The sequence below is a fragment of the Cariama cristata genome, unplaced genomic scaffold (genome assembly GCF_000690535.1).
Source record: "Cariama cristata isolate BGI_N322 unplaced genomic scaffold, ASM69053v1 scaffold19854, whole genome shotgun sequence".
NCBI lineage: Eukaryota > Metazoa > Chordata > Aves > Cariamiformes > Cariamidae > Cariama > Cariama cristata.
Genome location: NW_009612573.1, coordinates 1857 through 18094, shown reverse-complemented (window position 1 = coordinate 18094; position 16238 = coordinate 1857).

Below are 16238 nucleotides of genomic sequence, written 5' to 3'. Positions count from 1 at the left end.
TTTTTAAAAGCCCCACTCTTGACAGCAAGGCTGCTTTACATGTTGGCTACCCAAAACTTCATGCTCTGCACCGGCACCGCTGTTTCCACCAGCAGCATCTCCACATCTCACACATTTGATCCCAGCAGCCTTTCCAGCCCAAGCGGCTGGAGCAGGCTATTAATACGTAACCTTTTACAGCCCAGCTTTTCTATCTAAGGCACAGGAAAACAATTTGAAGATAAATAGGATTTATGAAAACAGTTACCTCCCCAGGCCTTGCATACTTCTGTGAAATTCTGGGATGGTGGTGAGCTCTCCATGTGCTTGGTCAGGGCTCAGCTCCAACCAGTTGGAGTTGGACTTTTAACCAGCCAGAGATGTACTGAGCTGCAAGGCTCGCTCTTGAATACACACTCCCATCGATTGATGCCTCTGGTGCCCTCGCTAATCTGCTTGCCTGTGCATTGGCTCTGCAGCGTTCCATGCAAAGTAATTATTTATTTTTGCCTCCCTGTGACAAAAGTGCTTTTGGTATCTAAATAATGTCATGATTTAGGGCATGGAGCATTGCTATTGCATGGGGTGGCACGTGGCGGATGCGAGCCTGAGTGCATCTCCTCTGAATCCCATGTTGGTGGGATACCGGCACAGAGAGGACGAGTTTATTTTGGCTTGTCCCTACACTGTAACCTCCCAGAACGACAATGACACTGACCATCCTTGCTCTTGGCCTCCACTTCTGCTCAAGACCCCATGACCATGACCCAAATCACTCCCCACCGCCTTCCCATGATGTGGGCTATTGCAAGCAACACAACGCTACTACTGGGACCCACCATCACAAAAACCTGCCTTGCCTTTACCTTGCTCAGTGATAACTGGGCTCCCCTTGCTCCCAGAAACATCAGATGGATGCTGACAGGTCCAAGCTCTCTTGCTGTCTGCTCAAGCCCTGCATTTGCCCACCCGTAAGGGTCTTATTTGAGGGTCTCCTCCCTGCTGACCCTCCAAAACACCCTAGCGTTGAGGGTGAAGCCAGCTTTCCCCAAAACCTTTGGCAATACAGAACGTCCCCAGCCAACCTCATCGCTGCTCAACGGCACCGCAGCAGCCCTGGGCTGATCACCGCAGCTGATTCGGCACCCAGGTGCCCAAGTCCCATGGGCAAACACACACCAGAATGGGTTCGCACCCTCTCCCAAGCACCGACCAACTCCTCCAACGTAAATCCCGATCCTGGTATTCCCACATGACGCCCACTCCGATGGATCCCACCTGGCTCCATAGCTTTTCCTGGTGTTGATTCCCTTCCAACACTTCAGAGGAGATACCATATGCTTCCTTCAGTAATTACCTGACAAGTTGGAGCAGAAAGCTTCTATTTAGTCTAATTTGTTGGGCAACGGGAACTGTTTTGTTGAAACATTTTCCATCCGAAATTATTCTGCCCATTTCTGCACCTGCCCTGGCTCTGTTCAGCTCTGACTTAATTCCACGTATTTCCCATGACTGGGTGCCGTGCCCGGGCTCACCTGCGGATAAACCCTTGTACATCCATACCAAGCAAACCAGATACAGCCTGCAAGTATCCCTAAGAGACTTCAAAGCGACAGGGTTTGTAATTTTAAATAGAAAATCCTGGCATGTAGCCAGTTGTAATCACGGATAGGTAGGCATTTTCTACGCCACGGAAGAAATTTCAGTTTTAAAACACACAGTTATTAATTTTCAACATTGATAATAGCAAGAAGAGCAAAACAAACAGCATTTTTTTTTTTAGAAAAACTGTCAAAAGCCAGTTAGCACTTACTGTTTTCCCTGCAAGAAAAACACGCAAGGATGAAATCATAAACATGAAACTGGCTTTGAAAAACTGTCACTTCTCTTAAAAATTCATTTTCTCCAAAATAGCTGTTTTCTGCTAAGAGAGAAAAATTAAAAGCCCAACTATAAACCCCTTTGATGGAATATGCCTGGACCAGTCCTCATTAGTTGCATCTTAAACGTTCCCAAGCTCCGTGCTGGAGCTGAGAAGCGTTACTGGGGGTGAAATATTTGCTGCAAGTGTAAGGAAAAGGAAGAGATCACAGGCCCCAGAAGCACAAGACGGTCTGGTTTTGGGGGCACTTAGCTTGCTAAAATGAATCTCCCTGGGTAGAGCAAACCCAAAAAAGCTCTGTGGCAAACCCTGTCTGTCACCCTGAGACTGGAGAGGTGCAGTCAGGGGGGTGAACATCCCCAGAGATATGTCCGGGCCATGGTTTTCCCAGATTTTCCTGTTTTAGCATCACTTGGAATGGCTTCTTCTAGTGGTACCTCCCGGAGACATGGGGCTGAGTGCCGGTCCAGGCTGTCGCTGCTGTTTCATTAAGCCTGTTTCTTGTAATCAGCCATCAATGGGGCGAAAAATCACCCTGACAACCCTTTGATTGGCTCAGATGGCAGAAAAACTTTAAATTCCAGCGACTTGGGGTTTGGTTGGTACCTTACGGTTTTAAAACTAATGGTGTGATGCTGGGAAGCCCAACCACAAACCTTCACTCAATCCCTGATCCCACTTTTCAGAGGACAGTGCCTGTAAATTAATTTCTTAGTGCATCCCAAGGTGGGAATACAGCAAAAACTCCTTGATGACTGCATTTTGTAATACATTAATGTACGCTACTGTACACAGGACAGTGTTTCCAAACAAATCCTGAGCTGCTCTTTTCACTGAAGGATTAGAGTAGCGTTAATTAAATTGGGGATTAATTCAGCATGTGCTTCAAGCTGGCTGCAGAGTATCATATGTTGCAGATTGCACAGCTTTCTATTTCTGGCATTGGCTTTCCATGACTTCGTCGGGGCTCTCTGCTTAGAGCATCGCTCAAAAAATCTTAATAAAGCTCCAGCTGACTATACGCTCGGGTGCGGGCTACAAAGTTCATCCCTGTGAAGCTGCAATTAATATAAGAAATGCAGCCAAAGGCATGGAGCTATCCTCCTCCCCCTGCCTTATTATGTCCAAACTTATCCCTTTCTCTCTGGCAATTAACATCTGAAGCTGTGCTCGGCACTAATTTATTGGGAATTGAAGATAGAGCCTGAGCCATGGGTTGTTTCGCGCCGGAGCCGTCACCTGCCAGCTCTGCCGGCGGCATCGGCAGCCCCATGGAAGATATTCCTGCTTGGAGAAAACCAAAGCAGATCCCATATGGCTCAATTTGAGAATAGTAGATGGTATTTTCTCAGCTGGTTCACATTCTGACTGCATTAGAAGGTGGCCCAAAGGTTTATTTTGGGTAATAAGCCTTCTCCTGTGCTGTGCAGAAGTAAGCACAGAGCTGGGAGGTTTGGGTTCTCCCCAAACTCTTGTCGTCCTTTGCCTCAGTTTCCCCATCTGTAAAATGGGAGCAATGTTGCTACTTAACTCATTGGGCTGGAAGAGTCACGGGTGCCTCTACCGCGCTCTGCAAAGTGCAATTCAAGACTGCAGTGTATTACCGAGGTGCAAAGACAAGGACTCTCTCATGGGGACGGTATCCTCAAAGGGTACAGGCAACACCAAGTGCAACATCTGGAAGGAAGCCCAGATGTTCATCTCTGTGCCGGCTACATTGCATCTGTGAAGAGTGTGTTGAGACCCTGGGTTTTTGTCTCCCTCAGGGAGGAAGGCTCCCCAGGAGCAGCGGGGTTGCCACGGCAGCACAGACATACCCAGAAGATGCTGTGAGACATCGAGGTTCATCTCTAGTTTTTATGGCATCCTTGGCTCAGTATCGCCATGGAAACGACGCGCATCAGAGCAAGCCCTTCTCCACCTCCTGTCTTGGCCCCGGGCCAGGTTGGCATCCCCAGCACTGGGGCCGAGCACCCCGAGTTGCTCTGGGTGTGCAAAATAGCATGGCCATGTCCCCGTTCCCATTGACCCAGTGATCCCCTAAATCCCTCCTGCATCCCTCCTGCGTACCTCCCATTCAGCTCAGCGGCACATGGGACCTGCCTGCATGTCCTCAGATTACCTGCCGGGGTCTGTGCCTGCAGCTCAGCACCTCCTGAGCACAATGGGCTCATTACTTCAGTGGAGCAGCCAGGACCTCCAGTGACCCAGAGGATGAGCCTTGTGGTCCCAGACTAGGAGAGGTCAACTGCTGCTTCAACCAGACTGTATCTGTGCAGAAATCTTAAACAAATGCCTAACAATCACTTTTTTCCTACACAAAAATTTATAGATGAAAAAAAACCCCGCCAAATTGCCATGGAAACGTAACTATAAGAAAGCAGGACTCACAAGCCTACCACGAAAAAAATGTGGAATTATAAAGAAACCAGTTTAACGCCAGCGAAACCAGTTTCTCTCTCCTATGCATGCTCTCATTTCTGTGGAAACGTCGTGTTTTCCTTCCCTTAAAGTTGCTTGGTAACAGGATTAAGTGAAGCTGAAATAAAAGTATTCGCAACAGGGTTCGGAGAGGTTTGATAGCATCCATTTGACAGGCGACCAAGTCGATGCAATTTTCCCTACTAAAAACCAGCCGCTCCAAATTTGTCCTGTGTACTTCGTTATTGCGGGCTGTGCTTTGGCTGCTGTTTTGGGAGCAATCAGGGACTACACATTTCCCCATGGATGAAAATGAGCTGTCTACCACCGGCTCTGGCAGCTGCTGGGAAAAATACCATGCACCCCGCTCGAATGCGGCAGGAGCGAAAGTCCCAGCGGGGCTTTGCAGAGCGTGCACGAACCCAGCCTGGCTGCTCACCTGCATTTAAGAGAGAAAAATTAAATATGCAGAAGCCACCGTGCGAGGGTGGTCAGAGGAATGGGGAACCCGTTGTGGTCTTGTCCATCTGGTCAAGCTTCGGAGGGGTCCGGCTGCTCCTGAGTGCATGGTAGGGCCGGTGCTGGCCCAAGGGAATGGGGATAAGTTGATGCTGGAGAAGACAAAAATGTCCCCAAAGCAGCTGGAGAAGAGCCAGTCTTGTAGAAGAGGGGAAAACCTCACTAACTGCTCTCCAGGAGGTGTCTATTGCATGTAGGGTACAGGGGATAGGATGGCAAGTCCTACAATCCTCAGGTTACAGTCCCATACAGAGGATGGACGGAGACCACCCAGCTCTTTATTCTTAAGGACAAGTCCCTCAACCTTGTCCCCCTTTCTGCTGGGAGCCCCAAAGGCAGGACATCACCTCCAAGGCCATTCCCCTTCGCAACCTTTTGAGCGCACCAAGGAACGCTGTCTTTTCTCTCCAACGTGATCTCCTTGCTGTGGTCCATGTCAGGGTCTCGTGGATGCTGCAGTGACACCCCCGGGGTCCGCACTGCTGCTGGAGGACTCACTGCTGCCGACAGCACCGATACAAGCTCCGGGCAAGCCCTGTGCCCAGCTCTGGACACTTAAATCTATTTTCAAGCTTCTCCTGTCACTGAAGGAGCAAGGCAGGCAGCTCCAGAGTGAATCATCCCATCCCATGGAGATGTCTACAGCAGGATGAGTCATGTCCAAGGTGTTGCAATTTCCCTCCTCTGAGCCAAGGCAAGTCCTTAATCTCCGTAAGCAGCTACGATAGGATCAGCTAAGCACCACCTCAACAGAAAATTCAGGCATTTCCTTTTCAGAGCTAACGAACCGATAAAGGTAACCAGCTTCTCTCTCTACAAACCCTTCCCCATAGCTATGAAATCAAACCCTGCTGCTTCAAAGCGCTGCTGACAACCTGCAACAGGGACTTCATGGTCCTCTCAAATAATCAGTGTCGGGATGAAACGAGGGGAAAAAGATTGTTCCCTGATGGATCAACTCCTTCTCTCTCATGGAAGTGGGAAGTGATCTGAGACCCCCCCAACATCGCCCAGGAGCCAGGCAACCCAGGTAGATGTGGCTCCAGCACATCAGTGATGATCTTAAGGCTACTGGAGGCTTTGATGGTGATGGAGAGCAGATGAAGAGCAGCACAGAAGCACCGTGTGACAAGCTCTGCTACAGCAAGTCATCAGGCACTTCGTGTGCGAGGTTAAAGATGTATTCTGGGAAAACAAACCCAAAAGCCTCACACCTGAAAGAGCTACCAGCATGAAGGGCCACCAGCTTGTGTTAAAGGCGAGCAAGGTAGTGGTATTAGCTACAGAGGTAAATGAATCCTTCCTCTTTATCTCTTAGGATACAGGGACTTCATTTCAGAGGGATTTTTTTTTCCCCCTTTTTCTTTTTCTTTTTCTTTTCTTTTTTTAATGAAAGAATACTTTGAAAAACCTCATCTTGAATGTGAAAGGTGCTCGGGGCTGTGCCAGGAGAACGCAGGGCTGCTTCCCCACCTCCACCGCCTTGCAAAGGGGACGGGAGGACCGCTGTCACCCAACTGTCACCACAAAATGACACCTCTTGTTTGTTATTTCTCTTTGCTTCAGTGAGAAGGGATTTGCATGAAGAGAAGAGAGAAGGAAAAAAACCTTCTGCCCGCAGAGCCTGCAAGAGGGAGACCGAAGGGGAGATTTGGGAAGGGCAGGAGATGGACCTTGAGTCCTGCTCTCCCCTCCCATGGCCCAGAGGCTGGGAAAGCAGCAGCGACGTCTCTGCTGTCTAATCCCAAGGGATGAGGGCACAGAGCCCATGCTTTCATCTGGCACTGCTGGGATTTACCCACTGCACGATTCCTACAGCGTAAACTCGGATAACATAGACGGGATATAAACCTCAAAACACCAGCAAACACGCCAGGATAAGGCAACAACTACACCTAGCTGGGACCCAAAGCTTTCCCACCAGCAATTCATTACTTAATCTCCCGCTAAGCGTTTATTTGAGTATCTTCCACTTAATTATCCAGCCATGGTGCTGGAAGAGGCAGGAGCCGGGACACGATCGAGCTCCTTTGCTACAAAAGGCAAGCCTGGAGTGGAGCTTTTTGCCTGCTTACTCCATCCCAGCTCTCTGTAAAGCGCAGTCGCGATTCATTACTCACCAAGTAACAGAAGGTGTTATAACAAACTACATTAAGCATATCCGCTATTTTTAGTTAAGCATATTGCATTTGCATACTAAATCTGAGGGGCCATATGTCTCAACGTATATTATTAAAAAGCTTCTTACATAATATACGGGGCAGGAGAAACCGGCAGGTCTCCAGCAAGCTGAGCCCAGAGCTGTTAAAGCAGTTTTGCTGGACAGTGAGGAGCCAGCAAATGAATATTTCAGTTCCTTGCTTCTCTCCTATTAAGCTTAAGCTTTAATGATTAAAGTGGGGAAACAAGTGTCTCATAAACTGCTTTACAGGTGGGGTCATGCCAGGGCAGGGAGGGTTGCTCCTGCCAGGTTATGCTGCGTATACCATCGCTCCTTGGTGGGGAAGGAAAATAAATTCCCTCCCCACCTCAGCATCCTTTAGGAATCATGTGTGGCACGGAAGGGTGACCGCGGGAGGGAGGATAACCAAAAAATGATGGGGGGTGGTCAGAGCCAACCCAGTATCTCCTTCATCCCTGGGAGCTTCTGCCAGAAACACGGAGTGAAGAAGGGAGAGATATTCCCTCTGGAGGGGAGAAATATTCCCTGCATCCAGAGCTGGGGGTGCCGGACCCCCGGGCCACCCATCTGCCGGCTTTTGCTTCGGCAAGCTGCTCCCACCGCAGGGACAGAAGTGATTCCAAAAAAGCTAAATCAGAAAGGACACGTTTTAAAGGCGCAGAAGTGGTTCCTGCACATCCCTTCCCCCCTGCAGGAGCCTCGCTGCTTCCCCCAGAACATCTTGAAATATTAAACGTGAAAGAGCTGCTGCTAATTTTGGCTGGTAGCGGAGCCAGATGGATGCAGATTTCCCAGTGCCGAGGCTGGGTCCTGGCTCTGCCGCTGCCCCTTTCGGGGCCGATGGATGGACGGAGGGGACTGGGATGCTTCAGAGGCTGAGCCCAGGGGTCCAGCCAGCTTTTGACGTTGGCAAATGGGAGATGTCATCTCCATGTACTTGGTAGAGGAGTCAGCAGGACGTGGTTTCTGAAAGTCCAAAGAGGTGCCAGGGAGATCTTCCAGCTCTGAGCATCGCTGGCCTCCAGGAAGCCCCTCTGCATCTGGACATCTCTCCGGGAAAGTGGGTCCCACGGGAATGCACGATAGTCCCAAAGTGGAACAGAAGAAGATCGGGGTGGGTCACCACTCCAAGGTGGTGGGTCACCATCCCAAGTGGTGATCCCATCACCATCACCACCCCGACCTGAGGTGAGAGCCTCCATGGAACTGCAAGGTCCATGCAGGTCATCAGACCGAGCTGTGCCAGGTCCAGCTCCTCCGCAGGATCTGTGCTGTTTTTCAGCCTGGAGGATGCTGTAGAGCTAGCACCGGTCCAGCACCACCAGCAAATAACCAGGATTTGCTCCCACTGGGCCTTTATCCTGCAAGGACAAGACTTGCCGCTCGAGCCAAGCTCGTGCCTCCCCATCACCCCTCTGCTTTTCTCACTCTGCAGCCACTCCAAAGAGTAATAACCTCTTACAACTATTTATTCTCTCCTGGTCCCTCTCTAGGACATACTGCTGGAGGCTGAAGCACAGAAGTCCCTGCAGGTAGGAGGACTTTGCTGCCAGAGCCCAGCTCTGGAGCTGGTCCCATTTGCTTTTGCATCTTTTTGGAGAAAAGCAATTTCTCTCTGAGAAATTGGGCTGGCTGGGAAAGCTTGGGAGTTAGTGTGCAATTAAATAAAATCACTGCCGGTACAAGGACGTTTGAAGACAGGCGGCAGGCAGAGAGGTTTTCACCATTTTGAGAAACCTTGACTCGGTGCCCCGCCTGAATTGCACTGACAGCTGTGGTTATGTCTATTTAATTTGCATCACCTATAAATGTCAGTGTTTTGAGTGATGTAATTTCAAAGCACTTTGGTGAACTCGACAACTAAGTAAACACTTATTTTAATGGAAAAGGATGCGCCTCAGACGTGGTTTATGATTACAAAATGCCAGCAAAGAGCTAGTCTATCAGAGTGGGGAAAAAAAAAAACCTCCAAGTATTTTAGTTACATCAGTGAGGGAAATGCTGCTGCTCAGGCATTTGCTTGAGATCTCAAAGTGCTGTCCAGTAAGGACCAACACAGACCTGAAATCGATAGCTGACTTCTCTGGAGGTGGGAAAAAACCAGGAAAAACAAATAAAAAGAACCCCCAACCTCTTGCTGTAACTCAGAGATACAAGGGTGTAAGTCTTGGTCTCGCATCCAAAGCACTGCTTCAACAACTGGGACGCAGGCTATTTTAGAGAGATTTAGGTTTTTCCACACATTTCCCCAGGAAGTTTCAGTTCCTCCATGTTTCCTCAGAAAACTCCCCACCTAGTAACTTTTATCGCTAGCAGCCCAACGGATTTTAGACTTTAACAGAAGAAAAACTAAAAGTCTGTGGGCCTGGGGAGTGGAGAATTTCATATTGCCTATTTGCGAGCTTATTTATGATATCCTACTCCGTAGTGATTTTTCAGGATTAGGGTCACCAAAGGGGAGAGCGGGTGACCTCAGGAGGTGATGCTCCCCCCAGGGTCCCTTCTGCTCCTCCAATCTCAGCTTCCCACCCGCACACCTTCTAAGGTGCCTTCACCACTCCCATCATCCGCCAAAACCAAACCCTTTTTGCACCAGGAAAGGATTTTCTCTCTCTCTGTATGTTCCGTCTTCAGCCCAAAGCATCGCTGCTTCCTCACAGCATCTCCATCTCCCTCCTCTTTGCCCCCTACCAAAGACCCTGGTGTTCCCCCCATCCCAGCCATCCCCCAATGCCGCATATGGAGGATGCTATATATAAAAATATTTGCATTGTATTGTAGTGTGCTGCCCACGGTAAGGCCAGCGGGGCACAGACAGACCTCATATGGCAGCAGGCAGTCTAATATTTCCCTCTGATAAAAATAACCTGTGAAAATTACATCTAGCGCAGCCCGCAGCGCTGCAATGAATTTTGCTGGGCGGTGGGGGGGGAAGGTAAAAAATCAATCAGCGCTAACCTGGAGATTTAAGTGGAAAACGGTGTTGCTGATACTAGAGGTTGCTTCTGAGTTTTTGCAAGGCACAGGGAGAAAAGAGCAGCAGGAGGGACAGGGCAGGAGGTGAAATATAGCGATGGGATGGAGCACGAGGCATAGGTGGACCTTGCTGGGATTTTGGGGAGATGAGGTGGATTTTGCAATGGAGACAAAGCGAGCGAAACATTCGGTTCCTCATGTTTTGGTCATCTCAGAGTTGACCATCAAGCCTCAGATGGTCACTAAGGTCCCTCCACAGCCCACGGGGAGGGATGGGTGATTATCCACTCCATCCTTTGAGGGCTGCTTGATTTATTTAGGTGAGAAATCTCTTTTTAATGGGTAATAGAGGGTGGGATGGCTCCACGACAGCTTTCAGAGCTCCGTCATCCTGTTCATCACCCAAATCCGTCTTCTTGGGTGCCAACACACACAAAGAAATGATGCCTGCAAGTCAGGGGACTCCAAGAGAGTCTTGGTGGTAGAACCTCATCTGAAATACCATCCTTGGTTCTGGTCACCGGAGCCTGATCGATGGAGACAGGGAAAGGAGCACACCAAAGCTGCTGGGATGGGAAGAGGAGTGGGGAACCCGGCATTTGGGAGGAGTCCAACACAGCTTGGGTTGTGTATCGTCTGGCGAGACGGAGGCTAAGAATCCCCTCTATAAATACATCAAAGGCAAACACCAGACGGGAGCAGTGCATTTCCACTGACAGGAAAATATTTGTAAAAAAAAAAAAAAGGAAAAAAAAAAATCCAAACTAGGATAAGCTGACGGTGAATAAGCTTAATCTGGAAATCAAAAGGTCTGAGGCCAACAATATAGGGCCAAAGAGAAAGTGCCTTGGTAGCACGGACAGCTTAAATACCACCCCGCGGTACTGGAGCCAGGATACGATCATCTGCTCTCCAAGGAGAAGGATTGCCCTTTCAAAGCCCAAAGGGATTTTGGCTGCATCAACTGATGGATGGCCCCACAGCTCACTTCCAGGCTGTACGGCTCATGGTGAAAGGCTGAAGTCCTCCATCGTCCTGGTGGGCACCCACTCTGCATCCACTTTTGCACCCAGAAAGCAAAACCATCGGGGAGCCGGGCAGGGGAACAGACCATCGGGGTTATGAAGGTGCAAAGGCTGCCTCCCGCATCTCTCCCCTCTTACCTGGCCCCAAAGATCTGCATCGTTATGTTTTACAGACCCCAACTCCAACCCCAAAGAAAGATTTTGCCTCTGGAAACCTCAATTCTCGCCCCAGCACAGCGAGAGGGTCCCCACGCCCATGGGACCCACTCAGCATCGTTATGGCAACAGCCCTGGGCCCACGCAGGCTCCTGCATGTCAAAATCCCACCCTGGGGCAGCAGAATGACCAAATCCAGCCCCCAAAGCCTTGGTCCACTCCTGTCCAAAGCCCAGCCCTGCTCCCTTGGCCACAGTGGTGTGGGATGGAGCCAGGAGCCAGGGATGCAAGTGTTCTTGCTTTTATGAGTTTGTAGCTTTCACGAGTTCAATACTAACTTGTATTGCAGCAATAATGCTTAATTATTGGTTTTGTTATTGAAATATTTATGGAAGCCCGTGCAACATTATATAAAGAAACCCGTGAGGCCACTACTACCATTATAGAAATAAATATCTGCACTGAAGGGCATTAAAGACACTGAAGATAAATTGTTCCTGGCTCTCGGGATGGAGTATAACAAACTGCTGTGTAACGTTAAAATGTGTCAATTTTTCCCTTGGGAACACGCTCAGATAAGAGCTTGCAGCGTGAGAAATGCATCTCAATCAGGACATCATTGAAATAAACAGGATTTTTTGCTCTTTTTCCCCTCCAGAACCGGCTCTGACATCCCTTGCGATGCAGCTACACCACAGAGCTGCTTCAGCCCTAGCCTGGAATTAGATGGGGGTCAAATCTCCGTGGCCTGCACGTCTTGGAGGAAGAGGTCGGTGAAGCGATGGAGAGAGGCCACCAGTGAAACAACCTGCATCGTGGAGGAGCAAACTGGGGGGACCTTCTGCTCCCCCACTGGGACCAGCAGCCCGGACTGGATTCAGACTTCACGGTAGGTGCTGAAGTTTCACAAAATAAATCAGTTTGGGGAGGATGCTGGATGGATGAAATGCGCCATGGTGCTCAGAACTAGTGGAAAATGGGTTTCTTGCTTGAAAGCGAGACTTCAAAAACAACGTCCCCACAAGCTGAAGGTCTCCTGCCCTGGACCAAAGGTGACAAGATCACAAGGAAACGCAGAGCTGGCCCAGAGCCCTTTTTCTCCAGGCCCATGCACAAACCCTTTGCTATCTTTGGCCCTTCCCCATAAAGAGAAGGACTTCTGCCTCCAGCTGCCCGGCACCTTTCAGGACGTATACAGGGCTGTTTAATAGCAGAAACCTCTTTCACATCCCCACTTCCAAAGACACCTATTTTGCTTTTCTCATGCTGCCCTTCTACTGGAAGAAAAGCGAATTCTCCTTCTGTACGTACGTATCTGAGAGAAGGCAATGGCAATCACTTCCCTTCTCCGCTGTTCACACTCTCCAAAATATTTGAGTAACGACATCATGTAGTATAATTTGTCACTTGGCCAAACTCCGCAGATGGCATTTCCCTCTCTTAATCTTTATAAGCGTCTCCCTTAGTAGTAGTGGAAGTAATAACCACAACAAAAATATGAAAATTGATAAACAAAACATAGGCGCAATCCTTTTTCCTAAAGCTCCCTGGTTTCGCAGGGTGTTTGGTAGTAAAGTACACATCGGTGGTGGCAGCATGCCAAAACCAACCTTAGATAGCCCTGAAATGCTTGGGTTTCTTCGCCGACTTATGGGCACAAGGGACAACAGGAGGAAAAGACATCTTTCCAGGGCTTCACTCAGTGTCCTCCCCACCACCCAAGCCCATTCATCCTTCACCTACCCACCATGGCTTGTCCCTCCCTTTCTCCCCAGCTTCATCCCATACCTGAAGACTTATCAGGGTTTCCCCTTCATCCTCTCTAAACCAGACAGTGTCGATCCCTTCCCTGTTTTGACCATCTCAAGTGCAGCCCAGCCCTCCTGCGGGTAACTCTGTGCACCAGAAGACCTCACGTGGCAGCAGATGCCGTCACCGTATCACTGCAACGGCTGGAGCTCTGGCAACACAGGACACGGCGGAGCTGATCAAGACATTGCAACACTCAAGCTTTTTTCTCCCTTTTCATCTCTCCTCCACACATCCGACCATCACGGATCTAGTAAATCCAGCGGCAGAAACACACTGCTCGCAGGGTGATGACAGAGGAGCTTTGACGCTTTCTTGCCCTCCTTTTAACCTCCATAAAAGCTGAATAATTAATCACAACTCTTTTTCCCCCCCGCCCCCCTGCTCTTCTGTTCTGCCGAGATGCTCTTTACCAGCTCTCCGGCCATCCAGAAGCATGCTCTAGATGCTCTTTGCCATCTGTGATTCCTTCGAGCGCTTTGCATTACTGCTACGAGAGACAGTACAACCAGACACAGCTGTGCTCTTCCACCGAGATGCTCAACATGGACCGTTGGCTATTTTGTCTTGTAAACAAGCAAGGAGAGAGCCGTAACCGAAAGGACAATGAAAATTTGGTGCCGCTGCCTGATGATGAAATGAGATGAGGTAAGGAGCGGCCACCAAAAGTTGCAGGAAACCCTCATGAAGCACTGAGGCTCCTCAATTTCTTTCACAAAGTCCTGCATTATCTCTGGAAAGATGCCGTTTATTGCTCCATATCTCAGGAAAGACAGGTTATTTGCTCCTTCAGAGCTGGCCGAAGCAAGGATGTTTTTAAGAGAAGACTGTCGGGCTCTACTCATGTTGCTCGGTGCAAGTGAAACACTTCCAGAGCATCTACAGGAGGGGAAACTCCCTTCCATCGTCATCCTCAGCACAGCTTTACACCGCGTGGGGACTACAGCAATTTGCCTTAGGAAGCTCCTGGGAGGTCTCAAACGTCAACCAGAGCCGGTATCGCTACGGGCTGGACAAAGTCAGAGCAAAACGATGATCCTTGCACAAAGAGATTAATACAATTAAATTTAATGAGTACTTGCAAAAGACTTTTATCTTCAAAGCGCTTTCTAGCCACAAAATCTCCTGATACCTCCATGAGATTGATTAATATGTGCTGAGCTCTTTGTCTACCAGGAGGAAAATGAAGACACTCGGGGAAGGGTCAAGACCAGAAAGGGGGGGGGTTAATGACCTGGATTATCCTCATGTAAAACGGGTGCATCCAGAGAGCACTCCAAAACCTCACCAGGGTCACCGATACCTCACTCCCAGTGCTCTGAAAAAATAGCAATAAAATCCATATGTTTGGAGACACCTCTGCAGCTCCTGGGCCAGCAAAGGCTGAGGCTGCGGAGAGCAGCCCCCAAACCTGGCCACCTCGGTGCGAGCCACCCAGGCACCGCCTGATAGCCACAACATCGGCCATGCCAAGCTTTTTCTGATGTCTCCCCACTACAACACAAATTCTCACTATTTCGAGTGCTCGCATTTCAGCTACAGACATTTAACTTTACACATCAGCCACAAAGGCTCGAACGAAAGCTGCAGCATGAAATGCATGTTGAATTTTAATGCTGCATTGCATTGTTTTGTAATGCGTAACTGTTGATTTTAGGTGCTTTATCTCTGCTTTACCAGATTTCCCAAAGCCACCTTCTAGTTTTTATTCCTTTAGTTTTGCCTTAAATCAACATTTCCTGACTTTGGAGCTTTTTTTTTTTTTTTTTTTTTAAGACAAGCTTTTGAAGCATCTACATCCCTTAAAGGATTTTCTCATTAAGTCGTTGATATGTATTTACAGCCTTCAGTTTAACAATGTTATGTGACTGGGGACGTCTGACTGTGCTTGCTAATACCAGCCCTACCAAGGAGAAAGCTTTGCTGTCACAGTAGCTCACACACCTTCTTAAGCAGGAGCACAGGATTAGGCGCAGCCTTCCCCAGCCACGTCTTACCTGCTCTGCACATACGTGTCTGTATTCAGGGTTGGGTGCTGGGAAAGGAGGAGATGAGATACCTACGGCAGACAAGCAATGTGATTTTTTTTTATTTTATTTTTTTTTTTTTATAATTCTGGGTGTCTAACTGCCAAACTGGCACAAACTGGACCTAGAGGATGTTGCATGATGTGCTGATTGCACTAGGATGCTCTCCTTAGATGAGCTCATGGGCCAGGACCTCAGCACCGAGCTCATCTTGGGGACCAAAAGGGTTGATGGACAAAACACGGGGATGCCACTGACTCGCCTGAGCTGCCCGGTGAGGAAATCCCTTGCAAAAAGCCCACAACTTTTGGGTTCATGTTCACTTACCAGCTGCCAAAGCTGTTGAGATGTTCTTCTTGATGCCTAAAAAAATGCACCTGTTTTGGGCTCAGAAATCCAAAAGCTTAAAGATTGGCTACAAATGAACATTTCCTCCTATTTATCAAAACCAAACAACCATTTGTTTTTAATATCAAGTTGAAATCTCCTCCTTCTGCAAGCCCTTTCATTCCACAAGCCGTGTCGGATGGCCAACATCAATCCTTGGGGCAATCTGAGCCTGGATGAGCCCCTGATAATTTCCTGGGTGCATGGGGAAACAGCAGTACCTCTTACATCGCAAAAGAGAAAAAAAATAGCTTTTTCAACAACTGCGTGGGCACTCTCCAGCTCCACGGTATCATTGAGAGGCCCTGGAGAGCAACTCACCACAAATGGGAGTATACCGGTTATGTGACAACCTTAATGACACAAGCCCAGACACAAAAACCTGACTAACCTTTGAGCTGCCTCTCTTCACTCCGGCGCTATTGATGAGTGTGCTCAGGCAAACATAATTAATTTTTAGTGGCAGCCTAATTTTGTGGATGCTCTGGTTGTCAAGGGGCTGGGGGAAGGTGGAAATAACGTTGACCTTTTCTCCCTTGGAAACCCGACTAATTGAACGAATTCTTACGCTCATTAGGAAAAGGTCCAAGATGAAGCACGTTTTACGCCTCCCTTTAGGTGACACCAACCAGCCTCCTAAAGGTCAAGTTGCCTTTGATGAGTTGAACCGAAACCAGTCTCCTATTGCAAAAAAGCAACGAGTTCTTCTGGCCTGAACCCCTTGGTGTTATTTATGCTCAAGGCCACTGCTGCTTTATAGGTATCATTTATCTCTTTGGACGTTCGAGTCTTCAGAAGGATGAATCAACCCTGTGTCACTGGGGTGTGGGGTGTTTTTCTATCGCCCTGGTTAATTATCGCTGCCTGGTAATGCC